At 39.4% G+C, this 22,621-nt stretch overlaps 1 protein-coding gene and 1 long non-coding RNA gene across 3 annotated transcripts in view; one reads left to right on the top strand and one right to left on the bottom strand.

Annotated features, from left to right (window-relative positions):
- Window positions 1–22,621, bottom strand: part of ADGRL2 (adhesion G protein-coupled receptor L2) — an 834,153-nt gene that overhangs the window by 336,064 nt on the left and 475,468 nt on the right. The window contains exon 1 of one of the 2 annotated variants that reach the window (XM_027873937.1): window positions 3,774–3,939. The exons of the other annotated variant lie outside the window; for it this stretch is intronic. The gene's annotated coding sequence lies outside the window, so the exon portion shown is untranslated. Of the gene's footprint in view, window positions 1–3,773; window positions 3,940–22,621 lie in introns of those variants that run through there. 2 annotated transcript variants of the gene reach the window in all.
- LOC114051538 overlaps window positions 1–22,621 on the top strand; it is a 31,501-nt gene that overhangs the window by 5,928 nt on the left and 2,952 nt on the right. The gene's annotated exons all lie outside the window — the stretch shown is intronic.

The following is a 22,621-nucleotide window of genomic DNA, read 5'->3' on the forward strand; positions in this document are numbered from 1 at the left end:
CACCAAGGTTGTTGTGAGGATCAAATGAAAATATTTGTAAAGCTCTTAGAACAATACCTGACACACTCATTGTTGTTCAGTCAGTTGTGTCTGACTCTTCATGAATATCGTGCCAATACTGTCCACGGGGTTTTCTTGGCAAAGATATCAGAGTGGTTTGCCATTTCCTTCTCCAGTGGATTAAGGAAAACACAGGTTAAGTGACTTGTCCAGGCTCATACAGCTAGTAAGTGTTTGTAGTCAGATTTGAACTCAGGTCTTCCTAAGTCCAGATCCATTGCTTTATCCACTGAGCTGCTCAGCTACTTCCATCTGACACATAGAAGGTAATACATAAATGTACCTAATATAAATGAATATAGTAGGTACTATATAAATGCTATTATTATTATTAATAGTAGTAATAATAATTAATTGCTTATTCAATTGGTAATTAAGAAAAGATAAAATCTAATTCAAGAAAAGACATGGGTTTTACATATCTAAGCTGGCAGAATTATAGACAGGAATTTGGAAGCCATTGAGCCCCACCTTCTCATTTGACAGAAGAAGAAACTGAGGATCTCAAAGGCAAAATGATTTGCTCAGGGTAATACCACTAGTGTCTGAGATAGGATTTGAACCCAGCTATCTATCCACTATGCTCCCTAGCTACCAGTGAGATTTGCCAGATAACTCTTCATATGGTACCACTCTGGTCACCTCGTTCCTCTACTGAAAAAATTCCAATAGTTTCCTGATGTCTAATGGATGAAATCCAAACTCCTTAGCCTAGAATTAAAGAATTTCAAAGATGGGGCTTTCCCTTCCAACCTTATTTTCCACTCCTTTCTATTCACAAGCTACATTCCAAACTTGGCTACTCATCATTTATGCAGCAGGAAGATCCTTAGGTTTAGAGTCAGACAATTTAGGTTGAAATCCCACTTATGTGACCCCAAGCAAGTCAGATCACTTCTGTGGAGCTTACTTATCTACAAGGACTTATCTAGCACCCTTTCCATGACCTTGACAAAGTTGTAGGTGGTGGGAGTTGTACCTCACGTGAGATGGAAACATAGATGACACTTTGGCTGGGGCTGACCCCTGCTGAGGTCAGGCATAAAACAATCTCAGTACCTTTTAGAATCAGCTGCTTTCTAAAAGCAATCAATGGAGTTCAATCTTTCTCCTGAAGCATCTAGCACTTAACCTGTGTTGGACACATGATCCTTGACTTGACAGACAGTTAGTCAATTCAGCTGTGACATCGCCTTTGTTCACACACTGATGTATTATAATTTTAACTTGTTTGAATGTTGTTTTGCCCATTAGGAAAAAATGACCACTTGGGATAATTACATGAAATGTCAACTATAAATATCCCGGAACAAATGAACATAGTTGACTATTACTAACATCAAATAGTTGTAAATCAATTCTATGGTTATGTTTATTGTATCCTTAATAGCATTTAAAAAAAAAATAGTTCTGCACATTTGATCTTAATCAAGATAAAAATAAGGTATGCTACTGAAGAAAATAACATACTTCTATTTGGTGCATATTATTTTTTTAAAAAGCAGAACCATCTGAAATCTGTTTGCTAACTATGGTATAATACAAATTAGCCTGTGGGCACCAAGAGCCGCCATAGCCTGTCTGCTTGCCAGCCTTGCTTAGTCCCCGAGTATTAATGAGTAAGTTCAAGGATTTGAACAATCAGCATTTCAGCATTTGCATGCAAACTCTCATGCTGTGTAATTATGCTCAGTGCTGGCACTCAAATTAATTAAAGCTGATTTCTCTGTGACTGCAAACTGGTCATATCCCCAGTTTCTCCTTCATATGAAGTCATCACTCTATATTCAACATGACACTTCTGGCCCTTGAATTCTTAGTGATGCTAATAGGCAACAATCGGAAATCAGGCCCTATTTTAGAAAGCAGAAAGAAATGGAAGGGGGTTCTGTTGCCCCCCACCCAACAACTGTATGCATCCCTCTTTCCTTTTGGCATAAAGGTAAAGACACATTCTCTCTCTCTTTCTCTCTCTCTCTCTGCCTTTCTTTCTCTCTGTCTTTCTTTCTCTGTCTTTCTCTCTTTCTCTCTCTCTCTCTCTCTCTCTCTCCCTCGCCCTTTCTCTCATGAGTGTGCTCTTGTGCTCTAATTATCTAGAATGATAATAGAAATAAATCATATACATTGTTTCAGTGAATACCCTTCCCCTAGTTCTGTATGATTAGGGATTACAGAAAATTTGCCAAACTAAAAAATTGTATTTGACACTAACATAAAATCTGAAGACAGTTAGGTACAGGCAAGGGTGTATTCAGCAAGTCAATTACTAAATTTTTAGCATGAAAATTCACCCCTCAGAAATGAACAAATGCTAGCTAGAAAGGGCTTCATTTCTTGCTTTGTTACTTGTCTAGACTTGAGAATAGGATGGAGAAAATGTTAGTAACACAGATTAAACTTTTAAAAGTGTGTCACGCATACATTCCCCCTCCCCCAAAGAGCCTGTTGTTAAACGTTTACCAACCCCCCCCAAGGGCCTGTTGTTAAACATTTACTAACACACCATTGCATGTCAGGGAAAGAAGGCTGGATTTGGAGTCAGAGGCCCCTGGTCAAAATCTTGGCTCTATCACTCAGTGCATGTGTGACCGTGGGCAAGTCACTTGGGCATTTCTATGAACCTCAGAGGATTATAGTACATCATTTTGGAGCCAGAAGGTATCCAGTTCAACCCCCTTCATTTTACACATGTAGAAGCTGAGGCCCATAGAGATGAAGAGACTTGTCTAAGGTCACACACATAGTAAGTGTCTGGATTCCAATCCATTTCCTCTGTTTCTAAATCTAGTGTTCTTTCCAGGCCACCATATTGCTTCAGTTTCCTCATTTGTAAAATGAAGGAGTTGTACTAGATAACTTCTAAGCCCCATCCAGCTCTAAATCTATCATCCTATAGTTACAGTCTTAATTTAAAAAAAAAATTCACAGATAATTTTTTTTTTTAAAGACAAAATGTTCACCATCAAAGAGCAGGGAGGTGAGGAAGGAAAGAAGAGATGACTGTGAGATTTGATTAAGACTTTTGGAATACTCAACAAACAGGACGGAATTGAAATAGAGACGCTTATTTGCCAGAGAGATACATAAACATTAACTTCGGCACTAGAAGCTTTCCTCTGGGTGTTTGTAGAGCCTTTTCCTTAGTTTTTTCAGTGCTTCTAACAACTCCTTTGTAAAGCGATCCTCAGAGAAATTAAGATAGTGTGATAATTCTTTCCTCATGAACCTCCATCTCTGTGCATAGGTGTCCCCTGCAAACATAATCAAAGCCAAACCTGGGAGGTTTCCCGATCCAGAAATACTAGGCTACCATATGGGGTAAGCACATACCTTCGGATTTTGCTTGTAACTTTGGCCACGTTCTGAGCCGAAGCAATTAGGGGTTGGTGTCATTGTCTTTGGATCGTGGGATCACAGATTTAGAGCTCAGAAAGAACACATATTTCTGTCAGAAAGACAGAAAGAACATTAAGGGTCGCCTAATCCAAACCCCGTCACACAGGCAGTAAATGGGCTTTCTTAAGTCTAGGATCAAATAGGTCAGTTTCTCAAGTTCAATATCCTGGTAGACACCCGATACTTCAAAGAAAATTAAGTCATGCTTCACCCCATAAAAGTTTGGGGCTGAAGTGATATAAATAAAGGGAAAAAGCAGACTATTCCTTTGAACCTTCTCGGACTGATGGAATCAAAAGTCAATCAGTAGCCCTTACCTTGGCAATAATAACTCTGGATCCTCAAAGAACAGCAGTCCTCCCCCTTTTTTTTTTGCTTCAGGCCTTCTTTCAAGGTTCAAATGGTGAATACAAGACAGGAGAATCCCAGAGCACTGAGCCTCAGTACTAGGCTCCAAGGCAGATGTCAACTGAGACACGCACACACTCACACACACACATTCAATATAGTATCATTACACAGGGGCCTTCCCCAATGTCCCGTCATGAATTTCCCAAGAAGACAGGTGATATTTTGGACCTGATTGCCAGATTTTTTTTTTAAAGATAGGTGTGGCTATCTAATCAGCCAGTTCCACCTGTCCCTAAACCCACACGGCTTCCACTGCCTTCAGTATTTAGCTCAGGTGTCCAGTGACTTCATACGTTCATTACACACTTGCAGGCACCCAAGAACTGGGCTGGTTGTGGGAACAGTATGGAACTACGAAGCTCAGTCACCCTACTACACAATGCCTATTGCTGCTAGCAAATACCTATTTGCTGAATCAGGGATGGAGTGCCCTGAGCAGTTCCACCACTTTTATGTTTTCTTTTGTTCATTTTTTTAAGTCCTCCTTTCTTCTCTCTTCCATATCTGCCCCCCTTCTACTTATGAAGACTTATTTTTTTCTGATTTTTTTTAATAGTAAAAAAATCAATGCTTGGAGGACTCCTGCATATCTACCAGGAGTTCACTCACCCACTCATCCATCTACAACTGAAGACCAACTAGTCAAACCCTTTATTTCACAGATGGGAAAAGTGAGGCCCAGAGAGGTTATCCTATAAGCATTAAGCAAAGAGACAGAATTTGAACCCAGGTTGTCTTGACTTCAGAAATGGTATTCTTTCTACTGTATCATGCAACCAAAGAAGTGGGATTTTTGTTATTGTTTTTTTTAAAGCATGGTTACTGAACTGTTTATGGCAAATAGTTTCATATCTTGGGTTCAAATGTGGGTCCTGCCACTTACTACTTAATATGACCTGGGACAAGTCACATACCTTCTCTGGACCTCATTTTTTTCATCTGTAAAATAAGAGGGTTGACCAGATAGCTTCTGAAAGTGATTCCAGCTCTAAAGCTATGAGTAGGTATGAGATCATGTTCAACATTTTGTACCTGTAATCCCTCACATCTCTATCAAAAGGAAAGAGGTATAATTTCTCATCTGTTCTCTAGGGCCAGGATTGGCCAGCATAATTACTCAGAATTTGGTTTCATTTCCATGGTCTTTTTACTTATTGTAGCTATTGTGAATATTGCTTTTGTGGTTCTTATTATTTTACTCGATCAGTTCATGTGAGTCTTCCTTTGTATTTCTCCTATTTGTCACTTCTTATAACATTAAATATTTGAATATATTCATGTAATACAAGTTGTTCAGCCATTTTCCAGTGGAAAAATATTTTTTTTGTTCCCATAAAAAGTATTGCTATGGGGGTAGCTAGGTGGCACAATGGATAGAGCACTGTTCCTGGAGTCAGGAGGACCTCAGTTCAAATACAGCCTCAGACACATAACACTCACTAGCTGTGTAACTCTGGGCAAGTCACTTAACCCCAATGCCTAGCCAAAAAAAAAAAGTTTTACTATGAATGTTTTGGAATACGTGGTACCTTTGTGTCATTGAATCAAAGCATAGTAAGAAAGAGAAAGAGCAAGGAAGGGGGTTGGAAAGGCCCAAGTTCAACCCCCTCCTTTATACTAATGAGGGTAAATTTAGGCCCAGAGAGGTTCTTTTGTTATTATTTCTTTTTCATTTGGTTTATTATTAATAATAATTAATTATAATTACATAATATATAATAATATACAATATAATACACTATACATAATATATAATATTATATTATATAATACATATGTAATAATAAATATAATTAATAATAATATAATAATAATAACTAGTAACTATTTCAAAGTCTAGAAGTAAAGAAGTAAATAACAGAATCAGGAATTTAAGTCCATGCCCTCTAGCACCAAACACAGGATTCTTTCTTCTGTATCACATTGTCTTTGACATCCTTGGGATACATTCCCAGTGGGCCAAAGCTTATTTATGTTTCAATTTCTTTTAAAAAGTCTGGAGAATAATAGGAGATTGTTTTGTAGGTCTTCAAGGTAAAGGGCCTTGTTTTTTTTTCCATCACCCACAATGCCAGAAGAAGCTAGGTACCCAACAGGAGCTCAATAAAAGTTTGTTGTTGTTGTCGCATGAAGTGACTGGGTGTATATCTGCTAGCATGTATCTGAGGGAATGGCATGTGGATAATTCAATTCAATCCCACAACTGTTTATTAATAGCCTGCTGTATGCCAGGCACTACACTAGGAATTGGAAATAAAATGATAAAAATGAAAAAGTTCTTGCCCTTGGGAAGTTTTCATTCTACTGGTGAGATCCAGCATACACATAAATCGATGAAAACAAGTATATGGTCATACGATCAAAGATTTGGAGATGGAAAGAACCTTAGAGATCAATGAGTCCAACTTTTATCTGTAAAAGGAAAAAATGGGCCCAGAGAGGTTAAGTGACTTGCCCAGTTAAGTGTGTCTAAGGCCAATTTAAATGCCAGTCTTCCTGTCTCCAAGTCCAACACCCTATCCACTACGCCATATCACCTCTCAGAGAGAGAGAGACAGACAGAGAGGCAAAGAGACAAAGAGAAGGCATGAAGAACTGGGGGTGGGTGAATTAGGAAAGACTTCCTCTCTGTAATGTGGTGTGAAAGCCTTGCTGTGCTTTAAAGGAAGCTGTTATTGTTCAGTTGTTTCAGTCATGTTTGACTTTTTGTGACCCCATTTGGGGTTTTCTTGGCAGAAATACTGGAGTGGTTTGCCTTTTCCTTCTCTAGCCCATTTTACAGATAAGGAAGCTGAGGTGAACAGGCTTACTGACTTGTCCAAGGTCATATAGCTAGTATGTATCTGAGGCTGAATTTGAACTCAGGTCCTCCTGACTTTAGGCCAGGCACTCTACCCATTGTACCAGCAGATTGTATAATCCTTAGAGTTTGAACTTCTAGAGGGCAGGAGCTGTCTTTGTTATTTTATGTATCCCCACCAGTTAGCCCAGTGCCTGGCTAGGTACTTAACAAATGATTGACTGATTATAAGGTGGAGTTGAACTGGGAGGTTCATTCCGTGCCTGGAAGCCCACCTGTGTGAAGGAGTGGAGATGGGTGTACAAGCAACAGTCAGCAAACCAGTTTGACAGGAACAAGGAGTGTATGAAGGGGAGTAGCATGTGATAAGTAATAACAAGATCTTAGAAACTCTGCAAAGACCACATGCCTTATTATGGTCCAGGGCAGGTTTACCTCGGCTAAAACACGGATTTGACAAACACAGGAAAATGACTGACATTTATATTGTGTTTTAAAGCTACAAAATACTCTTTAACTACACAGTACCTGAGAAGTGCTTTTCAATCAGGTAACTGACTGACATCCTCCCTCTTTCCCCAGCCCAAGAGTGGGGCTATAGGTATTATGTTCTTAACTTTACAGATGAGATCTCAGTGGGTTCAGTGACTTACCTGTGGTCACACTACTATTAAGGGTCACAGGCAAGATGTGAACTGCCTGGTTTTAAGACTATCATTCTATCTGATAGACTATGCCAGGTGGGTTGGCATAACGAATAGTATGCCAGCCTTGAAGTCAGGAAGACTTTAAAGATCAACTCAGATGATACCTATGATGTGCTTTGTAAACCTTAAAGTACTATTTAAATGCCAGCTTTTGCTATTATTATTATTTCTTAATGATCATTAAAATCATCATTTTTGTTGTTGCTGTTCAGTTTTCAGGCCTGTGAGACTCTTTATGACCCCATTTGGGGTTATCTTGGCAAAGATGATACTGCAGTGGTTTTCCATTTCCTTCTCCTGATCATTTTACAGATGAGGAAACTGAGGTAAACAGCGTTAAGTGACTTGCCAGTGTCACACAGCTAGTGAGTGTCTGACGTTGGATTTCAACTCAGGTCTTCCTGACTGCAGGCCTGGCACTCTATCTACTGCACCATCTAGCTGCCTAATAATCATCATTATTATATAACAGTATACATTAGGTAATATACAATATTACATTATATAAAAACATAAAATGATCATTATTATTATTATTTCTTCCTGCTTGCATATATCTGCTTAGCCACTTATCAAAGGAAGGCTAAATTCTAAGGAAAGGATATTCATTTTCAGTAGTAACTACTTGTCCTATAGTCATGTGAGTTAACCAGATCAGTCAACAAACAGGTCTTTGAAAGTATCATAAAAACTGAGAGCTAAAAGGGTCAATCAGCTAGTTTCATTTCTTACCCGATAGAGGAACATTCCTGACAGATGGTCATCCAGTGTCTTCTTGAATACTTCAGGTGAAGACGAGGTCGCGCCTTGGGTAGAGCCTACCTCACTTTTAGACTGCGCTAATTGTCCAAAAGTTCACTTGCATATTAAACTGAGGTCAGCCTCCCTGAGATTTTCACCCACTGGTCTTAGGTCTGTTCTCTAGAATTACTGGAGAGCTAGAATTCCTTTTCCATATGACCATCTTTCTAGTCTTTTGAAGATGACTTTTCTTGACAGTTTTTAAAAATTACACCCACCAGTTTTTTCAGTAACCAGGATGCCATTCATTTGAGTATGGAGATTTGATCTCATTTGAAGCATCTTGGTTTTCCCCATCTCCTTGCTGATCTGGAGATTTTCTTTTTTAAATTTTTTTTTTTTTGCTCTTCTCATTTAGAGATCTTTCTCCTTAGTAGAGAAGATGGAAGAAAAATGAAAGTCAAGGAATCTTAATGAGTTATAATGCATTATCCCAGAGAACCGATACCATAACACATCTCTCTTTTCTCAGGGGTTGGGGGAGGACTATAGACATAGAATGTGGTGTACACTGTCAGATGCCCTGGAACTCTGAATACTGTCCTAAATAACATCCCTAGCCACTCAAAAAATTCAGACAAATCATCCACACAGGAAACAACAAGTGGATGAAGAATGTCTATTATCTAGACAATGATGTACAGGTGGAAAGATAGATTTTTAGAGAAGATGAAGCAAATATTTCAGGGCAAAAATTTCTGAGGTTTTTGACATATGGAATACAGAAGACAAAAAAACCCTACTATTTAAATCATTCTCAGGTAATTCAGAAAGACCCATTTGTATCCATAGAATTGATGTTCATTATAAAACATTTCTATCTCATTTTTTTCAAAGGTTTTATTTTTGTTAAATTGAGTACATTTACTTGGCAGCAATTTATTAGGCAATTCTCCGTTTAACTTATTGTATGTACTGCACAGTTACAAGGTTATATTTCTTTAGAAATATTTTCTAGCTCTGACTTCACCAATTCCAATTAACCCCCTCTCCCTGACTCCCACTCCTGGAATTTGGATTTGTGAGGCTTTATTGTATTACATTTAGTTTTGAAGGGTTATGTTCAAGGTTATGTCTAGGATAGAGTAGGAGTTTAATAAATGTTTGTTGAATGAATGAATGAATAGTACAGTTCCCCAAAACATAAAAGAACCAAAGAACGTTACACTAGGTGGGAAGCATAGAACAGTGGAAAGAATAGGGAATTGTTAATAGACCTCGTAGTCCTAAATCTGCCAACAACTGGAGATATGACCTTCGAAAGTTCATTGAATTCCATCTATAAAAAGATGATAGTAATATTCACTCCAAGCTAACCTCCCAGAAATACTCTGAGGAAAAAAAGAAGAGTGAGAGTATATGAATTACTTTGAGAATGTTGAATAAAGTGTACAACATATGTATATTTGTGGTGTTATTTTCATTATTAATAAAGTATGTTTATCACGAGTCAAGTATTTATTGCAAAATTAAACCATTCCAAAGGCCATTAAACAAGAGTTCATGTATTTAGGTTGCCTTTTTTTTGAGAGATGTATATACATTTCAAAACATTATATAGGTTTAAAAAATTCATATTTTTCTATCAATTTCAATGAAAGCAAATTAGTTCTATTTCCCCTTGGTGTTATGCAGTGTTTTAAGCATAAACACAGTAGTTTTATGCTAATGCATGAGAACAGGAAGATGAATCTCATTTAAAAATTCAAGAAAGCTAATGCTGAATAGTGAATAGTTATGTGAGGGCAGTGATGATGAGACCCAGTCTACTTTTATTATCTAAGATGAGTATTTTTAAAAGGCAAAATATAAATGATGTTTTAAGAAAAAAAGCCATTTCGAGAAGTTCTTTTGGTTTTAATTAACTATGTTACTATAAATAGATTCTTTAACCAAACATGTGATCCTATTCTTGCTTGACATTAACCATTTTAAAGAAAAGGGTGATAAGAACCTCTCAAGCATTCTTTAAATCATACCTTGTCCTCTGTCTTGGCAGAACATTTAGTTGTAGAAGCTAGGTACAGGAAATGAAAATCTTTTGTGATTCCTAGTCACTGTGATGCTGTGGGATTTTGAACCATAATGTAAATGGAACTATTCCTATAGGCAGGACATATTTTCTCACAGAAATTCAGCCAGGCTCAAAACTTGGAAGTCATTTTTGACTCTTTTTCCCCCTTTGCCTTTCCTGCCCTACCCTCTTCAATCAATTGCCAAATCAGGTTGATCCTAGCATTATAGCATCTCTAGACTCCATTGTCCTCCCTCATCACCTCCTAAAGATAGTTCTGCCTTCCTTAATCAATCAATCAATTGACAAGCATTTTCTATATTGCATATAGTTCATATTTACTTATTTATGTGCATTTGCCCTCCCCAAATAGAATGTAAGATCCTTGAGGGCAGAAATTATTTCTTTTTAGTCTTTGCATTCTTAGTGCCTAGAATATAAGAAACACAATGCATTCTTTTGCACTCTTATCAGATTTGGTGCAAAGAGGGAAGAACATATATACACACTCAGCTGGGTATAGAAATCTACCTTACCCAATGGGGAAATAAGAGGGAAAAGGGGTAAGATATATGAGGGAGGGGATGATAAAACGGAGGGTGGATTAAGGGAGGTAGTGGTCAGAAGCTAAACAGACTTTTGAGGAGGGACAGCATAAAAAGAGAGAGAGAGAGATGGATAAATAGAAGAAAGTAGGATGGAGGGAAATACACAGTAAGCATAACTGTAAATGTGAACGGGGTGAGTCGACCCATAAAATATAAACAGATAGCAGAATAGATAAGAAACCAGGATCCAACAATATGTTATTTACAAGAGACATACTTGAAGCACAAAGACACACGTAGACTTAAAGGGCTAGAGCAGAACTAATCATGTTTCAGCTGAAGTGAAAAAATCAGGGGTAACAATCATGATCTCCAGACAAAGCAAAATAAAAAAGAGACCTAATTAAATAAGATAATCAGAAAAACTACATTTTGCTAAAAGGTACCATAGATAATGAAATAATATAAAAAAAATTTACAGCAAATTTCTCTGATAAAGGCCTTGTTTCTCAAACATTTAGGAAATTGAGTCAAATCTATAGAAATAAGAGCCATTCCCCAATTGATAAATGGTCAAAGGATATGAACAGACAGTTTTCAGAAGAAATCAAAGCTATTAATATATGAAAAAATGCCCTAAATTACTATTGATTAGAGAAATGCAAATTAAAACGACTCTGAGGGACCACCTTGCTCCTATCAGAAATGGCAAATGCTGGAGGGTTTAAGGAAAAATAGGTACAATGATGAATTACTGGTAGAGTAGTAAATTGGTTCAATCATTCTATAGAACAACTTGGAACTATGTCCAAAGGACTATAGGACTGCACATACCCTTTGACCCAGCAATACCAGTATTAGGTCTGACCCCTAAAGAGATCAAGGGAAAAAGAAAAGGACCTATAAGTACAAAAGTATAGCTGTTCTTTTTGTAGTGGCAAAGAACTGGAAATAGAGGGGATGCTCATCATTTGGGTAATGACTGAATAAGTTGTGGCATTTTGATTGTGATTAAGTACTATTGTGCTATAAGAAATGACAAGAGGGTGGTTTCAGGAAAGACAACAACAATAACAACAACGACAAGACCTGTATGAACTGATGCAAAGTAAAGTGAGAAGAACCAGGATATCATTGTACACAATAACAGCAATGCTGTAATGATCAACTGTGAAAGACTTGGCTACTCTGATCAGTACAATGATCTGAGACAGTTCCAAAGGACTTAAGATGAAAAACTATTATCTACCTCCAGAAAGAGAACTGTTGAACTGAGAATACAAATAGAAGTATAATTTTCTTTCTTTCTTTCTTGCCTTTTTTCTTCCTTTATTTCTTTGTTCTTTGTTTCTTTTTTTGTTTCTTTCTCTCTCCCTCTCTGCTTTTTTGTCATATGGCTAATGTGGAAATGTGTTTTGCATGATTTCACATGTATAATTAATTGGGGTTTTTTTTGCATGCCATCTCAATGAGTTGGGAAGGGGTGGGAAGGAAGTAGAGAACGTGGAACTCAAACTTTAAAAAGAAAAGAACATTTAAAATAAATAAAGAATAAATTTTTAAAAATTGACATGGTAATGGAAAGATAAAAAAATGCTTTCGCATTGATTGATTGATTGATTGATTCATTCATCCATTCATACTTGATGTTCTCTGAATCTGACATCTCATCTCCTTTATTAAACTGTGAGCTCCTTGAGATAAAGGACTGTTTTTGCCTTTCTTTGTATCCCACAGTACTTAGTAGGTTGCCTGGCACACAGTAGGTAGGGAAAGGGAAGGAGGAAGGGAATAACCATTTATATACCTACCATGTACCAGGCACTGGGCTAAGTGCTTTTTACAAATATTGACTTAATAAGTTTGCTCCTTACAACAATCCTGAAAGGTGGGTGCTTTTTTATCTTTACTTTACAATTGAGGAAACTGAAGCAAAAGTTAAGTGACTGGCCCAGGGTTACATAACTAGTAAGTTTCAAGCTGGATTTGAACTCAGGTCTTCCAGACTCCAGGTCCAGGACTCTATCAGCTGGGTCATCTATCTATCTTAATACTTCAATAAATGTTTGTTGATTTGACTTTAACTTCAAACTCTGCTTTAGCAAAAGCTCTCCCACTTGCGTGGAATTTATTCCTTCATCATTCTGAATTTTTAGGTCCCTCTCTCTCTTCAAGCCTCAGATTGAGTATACTATCTCTCCTACCTTTAGACTTCTCATCCTCATCCCCTCCAAAGTGTTCTCTCTGTACTCCAATTTTTGTAGAGCACTTTGGACCCCTTTTTAATCTAACTGCATTTTTCCTATGTTATTTTTGACTATTTCCATCCCCTCCCCACCCTCCCCCCAACCACACACACAAAGTAGAAAGTGAGCTTCTAGAAGTCGGGTACTATTCATTTTTTTCTTCTAATTTTGGATCTCTAACATGGTTCCTGTCACATAATAAGAACTTAATGAATGTTTGTTGAATTGGATTAAACTGGAATTGCAATAGAGTCATACAGTAGCCACCCCTCAGTCAGATAATCAATAAACATTTATTAATTATGTCTCAGATACAATACTAAGCACTTGGGATACAAAAAAGAAAAAAAAGGATTGTCAACGACAATCTCTACCCTCAAGGAGCTCACAATCTGAAGGGGAGCTAATAATCAGTGGAAGGATTTTCATTTGTATATGGCTTGGTAAATATTCCTTAATCCTTTTCAGTGGTTGGTATTGGATATTATTAGTTAAATTGTAAACTTATTGTGGATAGAATCTGAGTTTTTTTTTTTTAATATCTTTCTCCATTTCTTCCCTATTTGAATGTAAGGGACAATTTCATTTTTTGCCTTGGATATCTTGAGCTTAGACTAGTCACTAACTGCGACAAAGCTCCCTCTGTCCCTGTCCATCCTCCATTCAGCCACCAAAGTGATTTTCCTTCAAATGCTAGTCCCATTTGTCTAAGGGATTCTCCTTGAATTCTCCCACTTGATCAAGGAGGTCTCTGCCATTCCCCTGAGGCCATAATCAACTGGCCTTTCATTGTGGCTGCACATCAATCTCCCAATTCTCTGTTACCCTAAACCTAGCCTAGCCCTCCATTGTCTTACCTCCCTATGGCTTCTGGCTACTTCCCACCCTTGACCCTATCTAGACCCCATTCTCAACCTCCCAGTTGCATCAAGATCCTTCCTAGATCCCTCCCACAGTCTTTCTGTTTATAAGATCCATCCGGTCTCCATTAAGGTGCTCAGATTCCTTAAGAACCTAGCCAATCGGGGCAGCTAGGTGGCACAGTGGTAGAGCATTGGCCCTGAAATCAGGAGGACCTGAGTTCAAATCCAGCCTCAGAGCAAACACTTGACACTTACTAGCTGTGTGACCCTAGACAAGTCACTTAACCCCAATTGCCTTAAAAAAAAAAAAGAGAACCTAGCCAATAGTTCACAAATGTTCAGATTCCTTAAGATTCTGGCCAATATGGCAGATCTTTAATAAACCTTGTCTTTGGCTGAAAGAAGACTTGGGTCAAATTCTTTTGGGTAGGACGTGTGTGTCGTGATCTCAGGGTCCCAGCACCCCTAAACCTCATCAGTGGTCAGAAAAATCAACATAAGGACCCTCTCAAGGTGTGGTCTCTCCTAAGAACTTTGGAATTGATTGTATGACTTAGGAAACACTGGCACAGGATCACACAGCATAGTGTGCACTCATCAGAGAAGGTACCGCACTCTACGAGCAAAGTCGAACTTAAGTAGCTCAAAAGAAAGGCAAGATGCACAGATTTAGAGAATCCACCTCAAATGTTCACACGGACTATTTGTGCCCGACCTGTGGTAGAGCATTCTGAGCACTTATTCGTCTGATTAGCTGCAGTTGGACACAGTGTAACTTGACTCTAACATATGATGCCATTTTGGTCCTCTTCAAGAACCAACTAAACTAACCAAACCAACCAATCCAAACCCAATCCTGTATATAGTTTGGTCGTATGTGGGTCATTTGTTGTCTCCACCATTAGATTATGAGCTCCTTGAGGACAGGGACTTTCTTTGCCTTTTTTTGTAACCTCAGCACTTACGCTTTGGCACATAGTAGGTACTTACTAAATGTTTATTGGTTGATTTTTTTTGTTATTATTTCTTTTTCTGCATCCACGCTTGGGGGTATTGTGGTATAAAGTCATGCCATTTTCCCCCCTAGTAGAATGTAAGTTCTTGGAGGGCAGAAACTATTTCCTTTTTGTCTTTGTGCTCAGCACAGTGTCTGGTACTTAGCACAGGCTTGGTAAGTTGTTGTTGGTTTATTAATTGATAAGAGTTACTTGGTGTTTTAGATTGTTTCCAGAATTCACACCACCTTGGTTTCAAGAATAAGTTCCACGGTACACCTAGGTTCCCTTTAGTGCAAATAATGAATATCCTTAAGTGGTTGCATGTATTCAAATGTAAAGTGTAGTAATTGGTTTCAGCCCAAAGGAAATATGCAATGTAAATTCTAATAATGGGACTTGTCAGTCAATTAATAAACATTTATTGTCTACTACTAAGTGCCAGACATGGAGATAAACAAGCAGTGGGGATATGAAGAAAGGTAAAAGAAGGTCCCTGATCCCACAAAGCAAGGCCGGGAGACGACATTCAAGTAACTGCACACATACAAGCTATATGTATAGGATAAATTGGAAATAATCAACAAGGGATTCATTATGCACACCAATCAGAACCTAGCTGTAATAAGGTTCCATCACGGGATCATAGGCTTAGAACCGGAAGGCATCTTGGAAGTCATCTTGTCCATCCCTCTCAAATGTTACAGATAAGGAAACTGAGGCACAGAAAGGTTTACTAAGGTCAAACAGATAATCAATAGCAAAGCTAGGATGTGAATCCAGGTTCTCTGAATTCAAATCAAGCACACTCTCTATCATACCACATCAAGGCAGGTATCATGTTATGGTGGAATCAGCAATAACTTGGAGTCTGAGAAGACTTGTGTTTAGGTCCAGGTTCTGCTACTTACTACGTGTATGACCTTGGCCAAGTCATTGGCCTCTCTGTGCTTCAGTTTCTTCGTCTGTTACATCTCATGTAACAAGCAACACGTTGGACTAGTTGATTTTTTAACCTCTTTTCCAGATTTAGGTCTGTGATCCAGTAAGGCATAATAGGGAACTAGGCACAGAGTAAGGAAGAGATCGGTTCATATACTGCCCCTGCCCCTTATCAACTGTATGACCCTGGGCAAACTGCTAAACTTCTCAGAACCTCAGATTTCTTATCTCCAAAATGGAAAGTTTGAACCAAATAACCTTGAAGGTCCCTTCCAACTCTATCTTATAACCCTCCTGCTCTACTGTTTCTTGTTCTTTACTATGACTTGAAATTTCTTTGCCCATTCCCATAGTCAAAGATACTGATTTTGATTCTACTGCGATTGGTCATTCAGTCAACAAGAATCTAATCAAGCAGCTACTTCAGATTTTAATTTAATTCATTTTTTGAATACAAAATATTAGAAATTGGAAGAACAGTCATTTCCTTGGCATTTCCTTTGCTCACTGAGACAGGTGGGGAGTATTTTTCCATATACACCCTTAGTGGGAATTCCTTTTGTGTATGGGTTGGGCCATATGTTCCCTGAAATCCTTCCTAGTTATCAAATTCTTTGATTCTCAGATTAAAAAAAAAAAAAAAGGTGGCGTTGGATCTGTGAGGTCTAGAATTGGACTACCCTAGAGAGAATTTAGACAAAAATTTCCTCTGCTACCATGATCCATTGCTAATGGAAGCTCTTAGAGTTGCCCCAAGCACCTTACCCAAAACTGAACCAGTGGTGTCAACTGAAATACGTGCAACTACTTATGGGTATTCATTATTTGTACTCTAAGAGGACCTAGATATGCTAGAGAGCTTATTCTTGAAATCAAGCTGGCATGGACGCTGGAAATAATCCAAAAGGCACAAAATACTAAGTAACTCACATCAGATAGAAAGTGGACCATGTTCCTCCACTAACTCCCAGAAGTTTTTGGAGTCACCCCCAAGTGCCTTGCCTAAGGCTAAATTAGTGGGGTCAAATTAGAATTGAAGTGGATCCCTGCAGGCCATTGACTAGAAAATCAAAAATTAACATTAGCTATTTATATTTTTATTTATTTTGTCAAACATTTCCCAGTTACATTTTAAGCTGGTTCCTTGAATACTTTTGCTATAAATGATCAAATGGGATAATATTTGTAGCACTTAGCACAGTGCCTAGAACAGGGGTGGGGAACCTTCAGCTTCGAGGCCACATGTGGCCCTCTAAGTCCTTAAGTGAGGCCCTTTGAACGAACCCAGACTTCACACAACAAATACGCACGTTCCCCACCCCTGGCCTAGATTGTTGTAGGGGCTTAATAAAGGCTCTGCCCCTTCTCGCCTCTTGGTAGAAAGGGAATTGGAAGACTTGGTGGAAGGAAGATAGTTCCCATCTAGTCCATCCAGCTATTGTAGGAGGGAGAAGCCAGAAAGGCTATAATCCCACATCACTCAGTGTGGGGGCACTGCATTAGAATACAAAAGCAACTAGAATAAAGGCAGTCAAGGACCAGCTCTGTTCTTATTAAACTACGTGCCTTTACGCTCGTCATTTAACCTTTCTGTTTCTCAAGCTCCCATCCTGTTAAGTCTGGACAATACTTGTCCCTATGAAACTCAAAGGGTTGTTGTGAGGAGCAAATGAGGTCATGGTTGCCAACCTACCTACGGAAGTCTAATGGGCAACCTGGGTGATATTTACAATTGTGAGCACTGCCAAGTGTTCGCCCTCCTCCTTGGGCCTCAGTACCTTTCCTGTTTTGCTGCTTTGTTCACCCTTTGCCCTTTTCCTACACTAACACTGGTCTAGGTATAAAAAGTACAAAGAATACTGAGGTCTGATATCTTGGGAACTGATCTTACCTGTAGGGGAAAGGGAACTTAGCCCGGTTAGAATCACCAAGGATTTAATCTGTTTGAGGAATTTTTCTTTTTTTTTTTTTCTTTTTTTTTAAAAGTAATTAAAAGTATATATAATCATTTAAAAATACTATAACTGATTTTTTTGGTGGTGGCGGGGGGTGTGGGGTAAGGCATAAGCTATAAAACTTTTTCTGGATAATTAAAAGTCTAAAAACCATGATTTGGCTCATCATAATATTTTTATGATAAACGATGTATGTCATAGAAATCTCATTTATTACACTCAGCTGGCTATTTAGGACATCTTCAGAAGCATCATCAGGGCTACTGACTTTTCAGCTGTGGAGTAGAAGAAATTGAGCAGAAATTGGAATCAGAGGATATGAATTTGAATCCTGATTCAGTCAGTTATCTGGCAGTTCTCTGACTTTGGACAAGTCATTTCACTTCCTTGTCGTTGTTTAGTTGTTTTCAGTCATGCCTGACTCTTCATGACCCCATTTGGGGTTTTCCTGGCAAAGATACTAGAGTGGTTTGCCATTTCTTTCTCCAGTCCATTTTACAGATGAGGAAATGAGGCAAACAAGGTTGAGTGATTTGCCCAGGGTCACATAGCTAGTAAATGTCTGAGGCTGGATTGGAACTCAGGTCTTCCTGACTCTAAGCCCAGCACTGTATCCATAGTACCACCTTGCTGCCTTCATTTCATCTCCATGGAATTGCTGTGTCTGGCTGTCCCACAAGCTGCTCCATCTTTGGACCTGTTCATTTTCACAGGCAGCTCCCTAGGCCTGGAATGCTTTTCCCTCCTTGTCTCTACCTACCAGCTTCCTTCAAGTTTCAGTTAAAATCTCACTTTTTTCTCAATCCCCTTCAATGTTGGCGCCTTCCCTCTCAGACAAACATCAGTTTACCTGCATGGATCTTGTCTGTACACAGTTGCATGTTGTCTCATCCATTGGAATGTGAGCTCCCTGAGGGAAGGAACCGGTTCTTCCCTTTCTTTGTATCCTCAGCTCTTAGAACAGGGCCTGGCCCAGACTAACTGCTTAGGTAAGCGCTTCTTTATTGACTGACTGCCGACTGCCCACTTTGTGCAGGACATTGTGCTGGGTTCTGGAGAGCAGAAATGGGACAGGACAACTGAGGCTTTGTTCCTGGATGCCAAAACATAGAGGGCAATGACAGTATTTGCAGTATAGGGAAAAAAAAATTTTTTTGTAGTGTAGAAACAACTAGGCCTAGTGTCCCATTATCAAGAATAATAGTTAAATAAATAGTTAAATTAGGTAGCCAACAGAAGACACTTTTTTTCCTCTGCCATGGCCATACCCTGAGTGAGTTCCTCTGCAGCACATTCAGTTCCATTGAGCCTTCTGCTCTGTTCTGTAACAGCTTCCTTATCAGAGGCCTTGTGCTGTCTTAGAGATCTTCATATCTTCCTGTAAAGAGCAAAGTTTCCTCACTTGCATCAACTGAATTGTGCTGGGCATCAAAAGTGCTAATTATGTTGGGGAGAGAGAGACACACACAGAGAGAGAAACAGACAGAGAGACAGAGACAGAAACACAGAGAGAGAGAGACAGAGAGATGGGGGGGAGAAAGAAAGATGCAGAGAGAAAGAAAGAAAGAGAGAAAGAAAAAGAAAGGAGCAAATCTGTGCATTCAAGGGGCTCACATTCTAATACAAAGGCTATACCGTTGACACAGAGAGGTACAAAATCTATGCAAAAACAAATTATGTCCTAGAATCGGTATACAAGGGCAGAATCCAGGGCTAATGATTACAGGCAGATATTCAGGAAACTCGTGCATCCTTGTCTCTTCAAGCCCTTGGCCAGGAGAAGTGCTCAGCTTGGGCTGGCGTTGCCCTGGTCTTACCAATCAATGGTTTCTCCAGGGCCTCAAGGCCTCTGTGATTCTCTCTGTTCTCTTGTATTTTGGGCCGTGCAGGCACCTGAGAGTGTCATCACTAAGAAATGTGCTTAGTTCCTCAGTTGCTTATGCAACATTCTAAGAAACCACATACATCATAGAAATCTCATCCATGTCACTTAGTTGCTTATCTGGGACATCTTCAGAGGCATCATCAGGTCTATTGACTTTTCTTTCCTAGTGTAGAAAAAATTGGGATAAATTTGGAGTCAGAAGACTTGGGTTTGAATCCTGGCTCAGTCACTTATATGCTAGCTATGTGACCTTGGGCAAGTCATTGCCTTGGATTCAGTTTCATTCTCTGCAAAATGAGGGGCTTAGCCTGGAAGAGCTCAAAGGTTAATTGAGATAATCAAGTGAGATAATATTTGTAAAGTACTTAGCACAGGACCTGGCTCTTGGTAGAAGAGGTCATTTTTTGCCTCATTTCTTACCTAGCCTTAATCATTGAATGGATATTGCCTTAGTTAAACTGAGACCTGGGAAAGACCTTAGCTTAAAAAGGCCAAGATCTCCCCGCATCCTGGGCCATCTCCAGTCTTGCCACTGGACCCAGATGGCTCTGGAGGAGAAGGTGAGACTGGTGACTTTGCACAGCCTTTCCCTCACTTAAATCCAATTCACTTACAAGTCAAGACATCACCTTCCTGATGTCATGGTCCTCTTCAAGAACAAACAACAACCACAACAGTAGGTGCTTTGTAAATGTTTATTCCCTTCCCCTTTCTAGCTTTAAACCTCTATTTCTGTGATTCTAGAGTTGGTTTCACCCTTGGGTCTCAGTCTGCCAGCAAGGGTCAAGAGCTAGGGGCCCCCGTAGCGTCCTGGGAGAGTGCCCCAGGCTCCCCTGTGTCGTTCCTCTGTGGACATCAATCCTAATTTGGCCTCTTTACAACTCGCTGCTATTACTCCCAGTAGAGTAGACCCTCAAGGCCCAAGTAGCACAAGTCCACTTCCTCTTCCCAAAGGAAAGCCCTCTAAATACTTGGACACAGCTATTCTGTTTATTTGCCCCACCCTTCCTCATCTTTCCTTCAAACCAGCCCTTCTCCATTCCTCTGATAGTTTCTTCTAGGACCTTCACCCTCACAGTTACCTTCCATTAGGAGGTCACTGTTCCTTGCTGCCTGCTTCTTAAATGTGGTGCCCAGAACCAAACACCATCCTCCAAATGTGGTCTGGCCAGGGCAGAGTACAATGGAACCATCATCTTCCTTGTTCTGGACACTACCTCTCTGAAAGTCCCTTCTGATCATTCACATTGACTTATGTTGAGTTTACAATCCACTGCCCCCCAAAAACATTTATTTCTTTCAAGCTCTTGAAAGAACTTCCTCTCTCCCCCCCCCCCCCCCATTTCATCTGTGGGAGCTACAGGACACTGTTAGATTACTTCATATACACCACCCACACAATCCCATCTCCATCATTCTCCACAGGTGGGTGGGAGGAGAGTGCAGAACAGGTTTAGGTGTGGTCTGGATTGCCTATGACAGTCAAAGGGTCACTGTCATTTTCTTTTAAATTTAGTTTCTAGATCTTGAAATGGATGGGTTTAAATTTTCTCCTACAAACTTTATTTTTAAACTTATTTTACTACCACTGTTCTTTCCTAAACACACTTTCACACACCCGCACACAGATATCAGTTGAGTTGTGGATTATTTATTTTACAGCAAGGGAGATGAGAGGCCACCCCAGGGAACTCTGTAACTTGAAACATCTCCACTCGCCTTTCACACTCTATCCTCAAATCTTTTTGTGAAACTGTCGGGGTATAAGTCATAAATAAATATGCTCCCAAGATATAGCTTTGTTTTAGGTGTAGAATCCTGGTGTCCTAGGGGGAAAAGCTGAGGGGTTCACTGTGGATGGATGGTTCCTTGGAAGGCGTCTTTCAGAGCAAAAGCATTCTAAAACTTACAGTCAATCACTGGTAAGGTGAGCACGGTTTATGGAACTATTATTTTAAATAAAGAACTCACTAGAAAGAAAGGCATCAGTAGGGTAGAAGGAAGAACAATGAACCAGAAATCAAAAGGTTCTAGGTTTGAATTTTGACTTTGACCTTTTTCAACCCAGGGACCTTGGGCCATTGCCCAAGGAGACTCCTTGTCTCCTGGCCTATAAACCACGAGGTTGGACTAGATGAGGATGATAACTGAAATTTAGTGGCTTAATTATATTCATGACCTCATTTAAGCTTTATAAGAACTCGGTGAGGGAGGTGCTACAGGTAGGATGATGGATTTAGAAACAGGAGGGATCTTAAAGGTCAGTCAGTCAACATGCATTCACAATGTAATGTCAGGCACTGTACTAAGTGCTAAGGTCATCTATCTATAACCCCTTCATTTTACAAGTGAACAAACTGAGGCCTAGGTAGGATAGGCCATTCGAAAAAGGTCACATAGGTAGTAAGGGGCAGAACCAGAATTTGAACCCAGGTCCTCTGACTTTAGCACTCTTTCCACTGTACCATGATCCTCTTATTATCCCTATTTTTAGCCTTCTAGTTGGTGGCCCTGCTGCAAGTCTCTCTCCACTCCATTCAGCTATCAAAGAAGGCAACCCAAAGCATAGGTCTGACCATGTGAACCCTTTCTCCTACCCCCCACTCCTATTCAATAACATCAATAACTCTCTATTACTTCCAAAATCAAATAGAAAATGTTATTTGGTTTTCAAGTCTTCCATAACCTGGTCCCTTCCTACCATTCTAGTCTCCCTTCACATGTGCTATGATCCAGTGACACTGGCCTTAGTGTTTCTCATAAGATAGTCCATTTCCCAACTCCATGTGTTTTCACCGGTGGGCCTCCATGCCTACAACACTATCCCTTCTTGTCTTCACCTCCTGGCTTCTTTGACTTCCTTCCAGCAGTCTCCCTTAACATCTCAGCTCATACAACAAGCCTTTTCTCCTTACTGCTTTTGTCTTCCCTTTGAGATCAGCTCCAATTTACTATCTATCTATCTATCTATCTATCTATCTATCTATCTATCTATCTA

The sequence above is a fragment of the Vombatus ursinus genome, unplaced genomic scaffold (assembly GCF_900497805.2).
Source record: "Vombatus ursinus unplaced genomic scaffold, bare-nosed wombat genome assembly UNPS02014803.1, whole genome shotgun sequence".
NCBI lineage: Eukaryota > Metazoa > Chordata > Mammalia > Diprotodontia > Vombatidae > Vombatus > Vombatus ursinus.